The 10000-nt window shown below is 39.8% G+C and overlaps 1 protein-coding gene across 2 annotated transcripts in view; it reads right to left on the bottom strand.

Annotated features, from left to right (window-relative positions):
- cblb (Cbl proto-oncogene B, E3 ubiquitin protein ligase) overlaps positions 1-10000 on the bottom strand; it is a 69334-nt gene that overhangs the window by 32997 nt on the left and 26337 nt on the right. The window lies entirely within an intron of this gene.

Raw genomic sequence — 10000 nt, 5'->3', positions numbered from 1 at the left:
TGCACTCGGTCTGAAGGGCATGCAGTTGAAACACTGTATTGTACATTATTTCAGGTTAAATACATGTTGAGTTTCACTTTTACTAAACAACATTTTGAAAGGCAAATAAACACCTAGGTAGTCAGCTACACACATAATTTACACCCCAACAGTAGGTTTCCATGACTACAATCATCCTTCGCCATTCATATACTGTACTTGAGTACCTGCAATAACAGCTTCTTAAAAAGCGTCGACTTCAGGATTTCTCATGTGTGTACTTTGCCATAACAACATCATTACTGTTACCCAAAAAAGTGACTACTGGGTATCTAACACAAAAAAATCGCTGCAGAGATCCACACAAACATAATTAATTACTGTTTCTAGGTACCGCAAGTCATAAAACTGACTTTTCCCAATATGTCTTGTGGCTTATAGACACCCTTAAGAGGCTGTCCCGTTCCTCCCTCTGCATTAGAGCGGGCAGATAACCCACCTTTCATAAGAACCTTTCAGGTGGCACTCAATTACGCCGGGCCACTCAACTCAAGGGAGGTCTGGAGAGGGGCTGAGAAGACCCAGGCTGCGAGCGTTAGATAACTAGCCCCTCTGAGGCACAACATACAGGCTTTCAGGTTTCATGGTGGGATTTTGCAACACAGCATTTTGCAAAAGATGCACCTGCAGCTCCCAGGAGTGTTGTCTCTGTTCCGCCCAGCCCAGTCTCTGGGTTTTTTTGGCAAACAATCTCTTAACTTTCGCCGGCGACAGACACATTTGCATTTCTTGTCTAAATCTGGACGTATTAAGACGCCCATTAATTAGTTTGCTGGATCAGTGTAGCTTCCTGTCAAAACATCACTGTAACAAAGCAATTAGCACTTAAGCAACAGCTCGGAACCGCCGGAACACTGACAAATGAGACACAGGATCAAAGAAGCTTGTGATGTTTACATCAGAACCCTGAAGTAGTTCAGAGCTGGTGTTTAGCTCTGACTTAAGGAAACAATTAAAAAACAATACAAAATTCAACAGCATGGATGTTACAGCAAAGAAAATGCTGTCATTGTTTATTCACCCCCTTGTAATTTCAAACCTGTTTGACTTTCTTTCTTCTGCAGAACACAAAAGAAGATATTTTGAAGAATGATGGTAACCGAACAACGACGGTAACCATTGACTTGCATTGGTTATGTGTAAGAAGTGATTGGGTTCTGCCATTGGTTGGATACCAACATTCTTCAAAATATCTTCTTTTGTGTTTTGCAGAAGAAAGAAATTATAAGAGGGCGAGTAAATGATGACACAATTTTCATTTTTGGGTGAACTATCACTTTAACATGAATTTGACAACTAACATGCTAATTGTCTCATCAATCACAAATTGTATCGTTTCTGATTTTCATTTTATAAAGTACTTCAATTCTTCACATGATTCGGATGCCTGTCCATTTCTTGATAAGTTTAAATTTGATGTATTTGTCGTCAATTCTGTCATTCTTCTAGGAACTGATCATTATTTGAACAGTTAGTATTACTAGTATACATCCCATGAAAAATTGATACAGACACTGCTTATAGCATTATGAATACAACAGTCCGATTACAAACAGACAATTTTAGTTGAATGTATGATATGTTTTACATTTTACCTTTATTACTACAATCTACATGTATGTAAAGTTGCTTTGCAAAACTTTTGCAAAATTGTGAAATGCACTACAGAAATTTGAATTAAACTGAAGCTGTTAAAGCAATGTAGGCAATGTTTTTTTTTACTTTATTTGTTAGATGTTTAAAGTGGTCTAAATATATATAAAAATACATAGGCCTATTCTCCCGTGGAGGTATCAGGATGAAATTTTTATCCAATCTATGCATTTGGTCCAAATGAGACATGAGATAAGTGACATGAGGAGGCGTGACTATGGAGAGAAGGATGAGAGGCTGGGATCTTTTCCCCTTTTCTGCTTTCAAAGCTAGCTTTCCTAGCCTAGCTTTACATTTCTAACTCTGTATCAGTAATCTACTTTTACAATCTATCCTTGTTTTGCAAGAGTGAGAATGTTAAGCCAGAAACGCTCAATAAAGTTCTTTTCATCTCGTCGTAACAGAGGGATCTTTTTATTTCTCTGATGAGCCCACAGGAGAACATTTCTCCTTATAAACTTCAGTTCACTTAACACTTAACTCTTCAAGTTTTCATCATGCTCAGCTGCTCGGGACTTATTTGTTAGGTTCGGTTAAAGCCTGGAGAAATACGGGGCAACTAGAGAACAGCTCTGATACTGACACAGTTCTGAAACTCAAGTCATAATCCTTCAATATATTTTATATACACATTTCACAAACATACACATTTTAAATGGCAGCATTGTCCGACACATCATCAATGCAAGGACCAATAAGATCTGTTTTTTCTCTTCCTGCATTATGCTGTTAAAATCACGCATCACTGTGTAATGTTTGCATATATATCTAATCTTTAACCACAGGCATATCCATTCACGGAAACAACATTCATTCCATGATCAAACATATTTGTTTGACCTTCTCTCCTCACAATGCAAAATACTGTCAAAGCAAAATGTCTAAAAATAAAAGTTAAAATATTGTGGTTGACACAAGAAATACATTGTAATATTTGACATCCTGCGGCTGTCCTTCTGAAACCTCGTATCTCTATATTTTGTGATTTTTATATTTTGCATTATTTTTTGTCACCTTTTATGTTTTGCAAATATCTTACCAAATGCTTGTCAACTTTGACAACACAGTATTTAGTCATTTAAAAAGTACAGTGGTTTTTTTTCATTTCCCGAAAAACTGCTAATTTTGACATCCAAGGTTTTATTTACATTTATTCATTTGGCAGACGCTTTTATCCAAAGCGACTTACAAGTAGGAGAGCATATGAACATTTTGTCAACACGCTAAACAGTACCGTTAGTTTACAAGGCCATGATAGGAGGATTAAAGCTAGAGTAAGCAAGGGAGAAAATGAACAACAATATATATACAGTATATTTTTTTTAGTTTTTTTTTGACACAAGACATAGACAGTTATTGGTTAGTCAAATAAATGCGGAACAGGTGTGTTTTGAGGTGTTTTTTGAAAGTTGTGAAGGATGCTGCAGTTCGGGGGGAGGCTTGCAGTTCATTTCACCACAGGGGAACCGAATGAGTAAAGGTTTTGGCAAGCGATTTGGTGCCTAGCTGTGATGGAACACATGTGATGGCGTCACTCATTTTCAGACCGAAGATGGAGGCGATGTAGACCTGGAGCAGTGAGTTAAGGTAAAGGGGCGAATTTGCCGTTATCGTTCTAAAGGCCAGTGTCAGCGACAGCAACGATATCTAAACTTTCAGATGACAACAACATAACACGGCTGAAACTACGATATGCTCATGTTTACTATTGGTTTCAAGGCTACGGTTTAGGCCTCTGACACACAACATTTTCAGCTATGTCCACAAATCATTTAAACCTGATCCATAAGGTACTGACTGATAAGATGTCACATGCCAACAACAAAGCCAACAAGATGCCGACAAACCTTTGAGGACATTGAGTAGTGGTTACATCCCGAGAGAGGGAGAGAGAGTGCCTGTTAAACCTCATACGGCTTGTCCCGAGGTAAAAGAAACTGAATTTAAGACAGAACAATAATCTTGGCCCCCCCAGGCAACTAACGTATGCTAATTCCCTCTGCACTGTTGGGGTGGAAGATTTCTTTTCCCCTCTTATCAAGAGGAGCGGGGGTGTGCTTGAACAGAGCCAGTACTTCACAGGACACGTTTCTACCACACGCAATGCCACAGCTCAGCGGGGTCTGGCTGAAGCTTAATCTGGGATATGCAAAACTCACCTTCCTTTGTAAATCAGCGTTCCGAAGGGCGAAATGTGCATCTGAATTTGCTGTTGATTTTTACATTTCCTAAAGAAAACATAAAGGGTGCGTGGCTGTCCGAAACTCACTGTCAACATAGCAGAGGATGTAGTGGGTGGTTGCCAAAGGTGGTTGCTAGGGTGTACTGGCTGGTTGCTATGGAATACCTAGGGTGTTGTGGGTGGTTGTTTACGAACTAAATGTCAAAATACACCCCCTCCCTCCCTATATGCTATGTATTTCTATAATCATTTATCAACACAGAGGATGCCTACCCGACGAACCAGTGAAACCTCAGTCCTCCTTTCCTCGATTCATATTCTTGACCGCTTTCCCCCTGTCATGCATAAGGCCTGGGAAATGTCCTATTGGGCAATTCAACTGTGCTGAAATAGTGGGATCATTACACCTAGTCATATTAAGCGAATAGTCCCTACATATAGCTCGCTTCACTTTCCCCTAAATACATCCCAAGAGGTTTTCTCACCCATTTAATTGTCCGCCAAATGAAAAAAGTCTGATCGGTTAGAAAAGTAACAGCATACCTCCCCTCGACAAGCCATATAATTAGAGGTATCAATCACGTCTATAAACGAGACTCGGAGCGCGCATAAGCATCATGTGACTGGTCTGAAAGCATAAAAAAGCTCAATCATTTCAGCTTTGCCAAGGTCACGTGAGACCCACAGAGTCTCGAGGCTGGAATTCAGATTATTAAACTCCTTCAATAGATTTGAGGCGGCTGCACGAGCAGGGAAAAAACGACTGGAGAGTACTTGAACACAATTTTGCTTTACGCTCCAATGAGTCACTCCAAACAAGTGTGTTTTCATGTGAAAAATGAGAGGGAGTGTTTGTGTGGCAACTAAAGTGCCTTGTGAATCACTGATGCATGGTAGGTTCTCTGGAATAGATTACTTGCACGAGCACACATTATCGCCAGCAGGTCTACAGTGAAGATATCAGCACTTGAAAAGGATAAACAAGGTCTTTCTGCAGAGCTATCGCTGTGTTCTCAATGACTGAATGCAAACAAACTATATACAGTATCCGATTTGTGAATTGCCTAGTTGGTATTGCTCTTTTTTCTATCAATCAGTGTAACCGTGTGCTGTATCAGATCGCTTCCTTACTGAAGCCCTATAAAACACAATTTATTATTGGTGGACAGGGGGATGACAGTGTTGCATTTGAACATAGATGATTGTACAGTAATTACAGATAATGGCAAAGTGGTTGGGGCTTGTCTGGACTCTGGAGAGCTTTTTTTCAGCCTTCAATTACGTTCCAGCAATCTGTCTGGATTTCCTGTCGAAACCTCTAATAACCACCCCCCATATACACACAGAAACACACATGCATAGCGTTTTGGCTCGGGATGTTGCCACGTGGCTGATGTTGAGTGGTCCGGTGAGGGTTGCAGGTTTCCATTTGCTGCATTTTGGCTGGAGAAAAGTGGCACCATTTCCAGGACATCCCATGAAGCGTGTTTGCGGGCCTTTGAAAAGTTTGCATCCCATCTGACATGTATTGCTTAATCATACTTCGCATAAAAAGGCCACAGCGGCGCTGTATAAACCGACCTCTGTGAGAAAGGTCAGTCGATACTAGTTGCAAACGTACGTGGGTGCCTGAGCCAGCTATTATACTCGAATCCCAAGTGGTACCCAAAAACAATAAAAACAACCTTCATTATGCATTTTTACAAGATCAACAAAACATTCATTGTTACCCTAAAAGATCAGGACCATGCCGTTTGTGCTAATGAAGTGTGCAGGGTCAAGTACTTCCTTGCATTCGGGTCTAAAGGTACACATCAGGGCATGTCAAGTGTACCCATAAAATGTACTTCCAGTACCGAGCTGTTATTTGAACGTCATGGTGGCCGGGCAGAGACCAGGCATTGATCTGATTAACAGCCAGACCATTAAAGCACAGAGAATCCACAGAAAGAGAGAGAGAGAGTGGGAGGTCTCAGTGGTCAAACACCCATCCGGCTCTCAGCGAGAGATTGCATCACTTTCTAAAGGCTTGCAGAAACTTTCCTCTGTAGCTTTATAAGCAACTAAATATTTCATAGTGATGTGAAAAAAACAGATATTTCATTAGTATTCTTATTGACCTGATTAGTTACTGTGTTAGATCTGTTTCGGGTTCACTCAGCTTTGAAGGTTATGAATCTTAAAAAAAAATGTGGGCATAGTAAAACCTACTCTAAAAGCTAAAGCGCATTATATAAATATAGCCTACCTTTAGATAAGTCAGCTTCACTAATCAACCAATCAGCTGTTGGATCTCTACTTGCACATCATGCCCACTAGTTTGACATGGAAACCTCAATCTGCAACACATATAACAAACACCTCATCCACGCTGCAGAGAAGCATGCGGTTCCGTGGCACGTGTAAGAGACGTGGAGGCACCTGGCACGTATAACGGCCCGCATGACATTCTTAAGGTTTCCTGACACCTGTAGGACTTTGCACTGCTATTGTGTTTCACTTTCTTGTTGACCTACATTCAGAAGCACACGCCCTCTTTCATACACACTGTCATTACGCCGGCCGGCTGTCATTCATAGTGCAGGTCTGCGGCAGGTGAAATGTGCTCGATATGCAGAAGAGCTGTCAAATATCGCAGAATAAAAATACTTCACCTGCAGTATTATTCATATGATTTTGGTTATCGGCTGAGTTGGGGAATTGTTTTTAAAACTGTAGCTTCCCAAGCTATTAAAGGGATAGTTCACCCAAAAATGAAAATGCTGTCATCATTTACTCACCCTCATGTTATATCAAACCTGTATGACTTTATTTTTTCTGCAGAACACAAAAGAAGATATTTTGTTAATAAAAAAATGATGGTACCCATTGACTTTTCATGGGATGTGTCCATACAATAGAAGTTAATGGGTACCAAGGGTTTTTAGCAGAGGTGGGTAGTAACGCGCTACATTTACTTCGTTACATTTACTTGAGTAACATTTTGGAAAATATGTACTTTTTAAGTAAAATTAAAAGTGTGTACTTTTCCTCTTACTTGAGTAAATTTCTCATAGAAAATCTGTACTTTTACTTCGTTACATAACTTACATTGCGTGACGTTCCTTCGTTCCTTCATTTTAAAATATGCTTTTTAAAACGCGTTGTTTATTTCAAGGTTGTCGTCTCTTTTTACGGGCATTCCCGAGTGATCGATTCTTTTGAGTCGATTCCTTTGAAAGCTTTAATTGAACAATGGGCAAAACCATTTGAATAGGCTAATGAATCAGTTCAAATGATTTGTTCAGTTCGCAGCACGATCTGAATCATCTGAAGCAGGATTACTCACTCCTCGTAGCGCGAAACTTAAGAACACGCAGAACACAAAGAGCGTTGGATGAAGTGGATATTAATCTATATCTATACAATCAAAACTGCAAATGTGTCATATTGTTTGCCAGCAATGATAAATGCCCGCCATATGCGCGCACCCGCGCGACCTGTTCGTCAGACACAGCAACATGCGCGTTACCTGTCAGACACAGAGACGTGGGCTTGCAGAAATATACATTAGAAGAACAGAAGGAAGAAAACGTGTTGATGGGCGTGTGGTTCACTGTTTACTGTTTGTTTACAAGTAAGAGCGTTTCACAACACACACGTGACACAACACGAGAAAACACGAGCTTTGTTCAAAAATGTGTATTTCATTTAAGAGAGCACTGCAGATGTTCTAGATCATCTTAGGAAATGCTCTGAGATTAGTTCATGCTTTAGTTTGACATGGTCTATTATTCTAAATAAGTTGTGTAAACTACATTGACATCAGGACTAGATGAAATGTACAGAAATGCTCGTCTCTTCTGTGTTTGTCTATTCTTTAGTCTCTCTAGTATATTGCAAAGATATCCGCTTATGATAATTAAAAATATTGATTAAAATGTAATATTAAAACATTGGCGTTAATATAAATTTTATGTAGTAGGCCTATACACTCACCTAAAGGATTATTAGGAACACCTGTTCAATTTCTCATTAATGCAATTATCTAATCAACCAATCACATGGCAGTTGCTTCAATGCATTTAGGGGTGTGGTCCTGGTCAAGACAATCTCCTGAACTCCAAACTGAATGTCAGAATGGGAAAGAAAGGTGATTTAAGCAATTTTGAGCGTGGCATGGTTGTTGGTGCCAGACGGGCCGGTCTGAGTATTTCACAATCTGCTCAGTTACTGGGATTTTCACGCACAACCATTTCTAGGGTTTACAAAGAATGGTGTGAAAAGGGAAAAACATCCAGTATGCGGCAGTCCTGTGGGCGAAAATGCCTTGTTGATGCTAGAGGTCAGAGGAGAATGGGCCGACTGATTCAAGCTGATAGAAGAGCAACTTTGACTGAAATAACCACTCGTTACAACCGAGGTATGCAGCAAAGCATTTGTGAAGCCACAACACGCACAACCTTGAGGCAGATGGGCTACAACAGCAGAAGACCCCACCGGGTACCACTCATCTCCACTACAAATAGGAAAAAGAGGCTACAATTTGCACGAGCTCACCAAAATTGGACAGTTGAAGACTGGAAAAATGTTGCCTGGTCTGATGAGTCTCGATTTCTGTTGAGACATTCAAATGGTAGAGTCAGAATTTGGCGTAAACAGAATGAGAACATGGATCCATCATGCCTTGTTACCACTGTGCAGGCTGGTGGTGGTGGTGTAATGGTGTGGGGGATGTTTTCTTGGCACACTTTAGGCCCCTTAGTGCCAATTGGGCATCGTTTAAATGCCACGGCCTACCTGAGCATTGTTTCTGACCATGTCCATCCCTTTATGACCACCATGTACCCATCCTCTAATGGCTACTTCCAGCAGGATAATGCACCATGTCACAAAGCTCGAATCATTTCAAATTGGTTTCTTGAACATGACAATGAGTTCACTGTACTAGAATGGCCCCCACAGTCACCAGATCTCAACCCGATAGAACATCTTTGGGATGTGGTGGAACGGGAGCTTCGTGCCCTGGATGTGCATCCCACAAATCTCCATCAACTGCAAGATGCTATCCTATCAATATGGGCCAACATTTCTAAAGAATGCTTTCAGCACCTTGTTGAATCAATGCCACGTAGAATTAAGGCAGTTCTGAAGGCGAAAGGGGGTCAAACACCGTATTAGTATGGTGTTCCTAATAATCCTTTAGGTGAGTGTATAATCAGATACAAAGTAACTAAGTAACTAGCTACTTGAGTAGTTTTTTCATTGCATACTTTTTTACTTTTACTCAAGTAATTTTTAAAATAGTGACTTTTACTTTTACTTGAGTAACAATTTCTCTAGTTACTTGTACTTTTACTTGAGTAAAGATTTTGGCTACTCTACCCACCTCTGGTTTTTAGTTACTAGAATTCTTCTACATATCTTCTTTTGTGATGAAAGAATTTTCATTTTTGGGTAAACTATATTTTTAACTATTCATAAACTCAATATATCATAGTTTAACTACATCTGTTCTACCTATTAAAAAATGAAAAAAAATAGTAAGTGGTAAATGTATACTGCAAGTTTGCAAAGTTGTAAAGAGGTAAGTACAATAGAGAAAAATGTGTGTAGTATCAAAAATAAAATAATTTAAAAATAAAATAACAGTCACAAATAAAGTGATATCGCAAACAATTTCATTGCCTCACTGTTGTTGATACAACACTCTTAAAAAGAAAGTTGCTTCATTGCCATTGAAAAATCTTTTGGTTCCATAAAGAACCTTTAACATCTGAAGAATCTTTCTGTTTCACACAAGCTTCTTTTAGGCGAAAAAGGTTCTTCAGATTATAAAAAAGTAAGAAAGAGATGTTTTTTTGGCTGAACGGTTCTTTGTGGAACCAAAAACTGTTCTTCTATGGCATCGCTGTGAAGAACCTTTTAAGCACCTTTTAAGAACACAGGAGAAATGAGAAGTATATATTTAAGTAATTAGTGTTGAATTTACTCGTTCCTCTTTGTCCTTTATTTATCTGAAAGCTCCCTGCAGTAGTGAACGCACCAGGCCAGCGACATGACTCATCAATAAAACACCTGGCAGACCACTCCACAGCAGGACCGTAGAGAGAGAGCGAGAGAGAGCGAGAGAGAGCGAGAGAGAGA

The sequence above is a fragment of the Triplophysa rosa genome, linkage group LG22 (genome assembly GCF_024868665.1).
Source record: "Triplophysa rosa linkage group LG22, Trosa_1v2, whole genome shotgun sequence".
Taxonomy (NCBI): Eukaryota; Metazoa; Chordata; class Actinopteri; order Cypriniformes; family Nemacheilidae; genus Triplophysa; species Triplophysa rosa.
The sequence above is the reverse complement of the archived record's forward strand: the minus strand, read 5'-3'. Positions and strand labels throughout refer to the sequence as shown.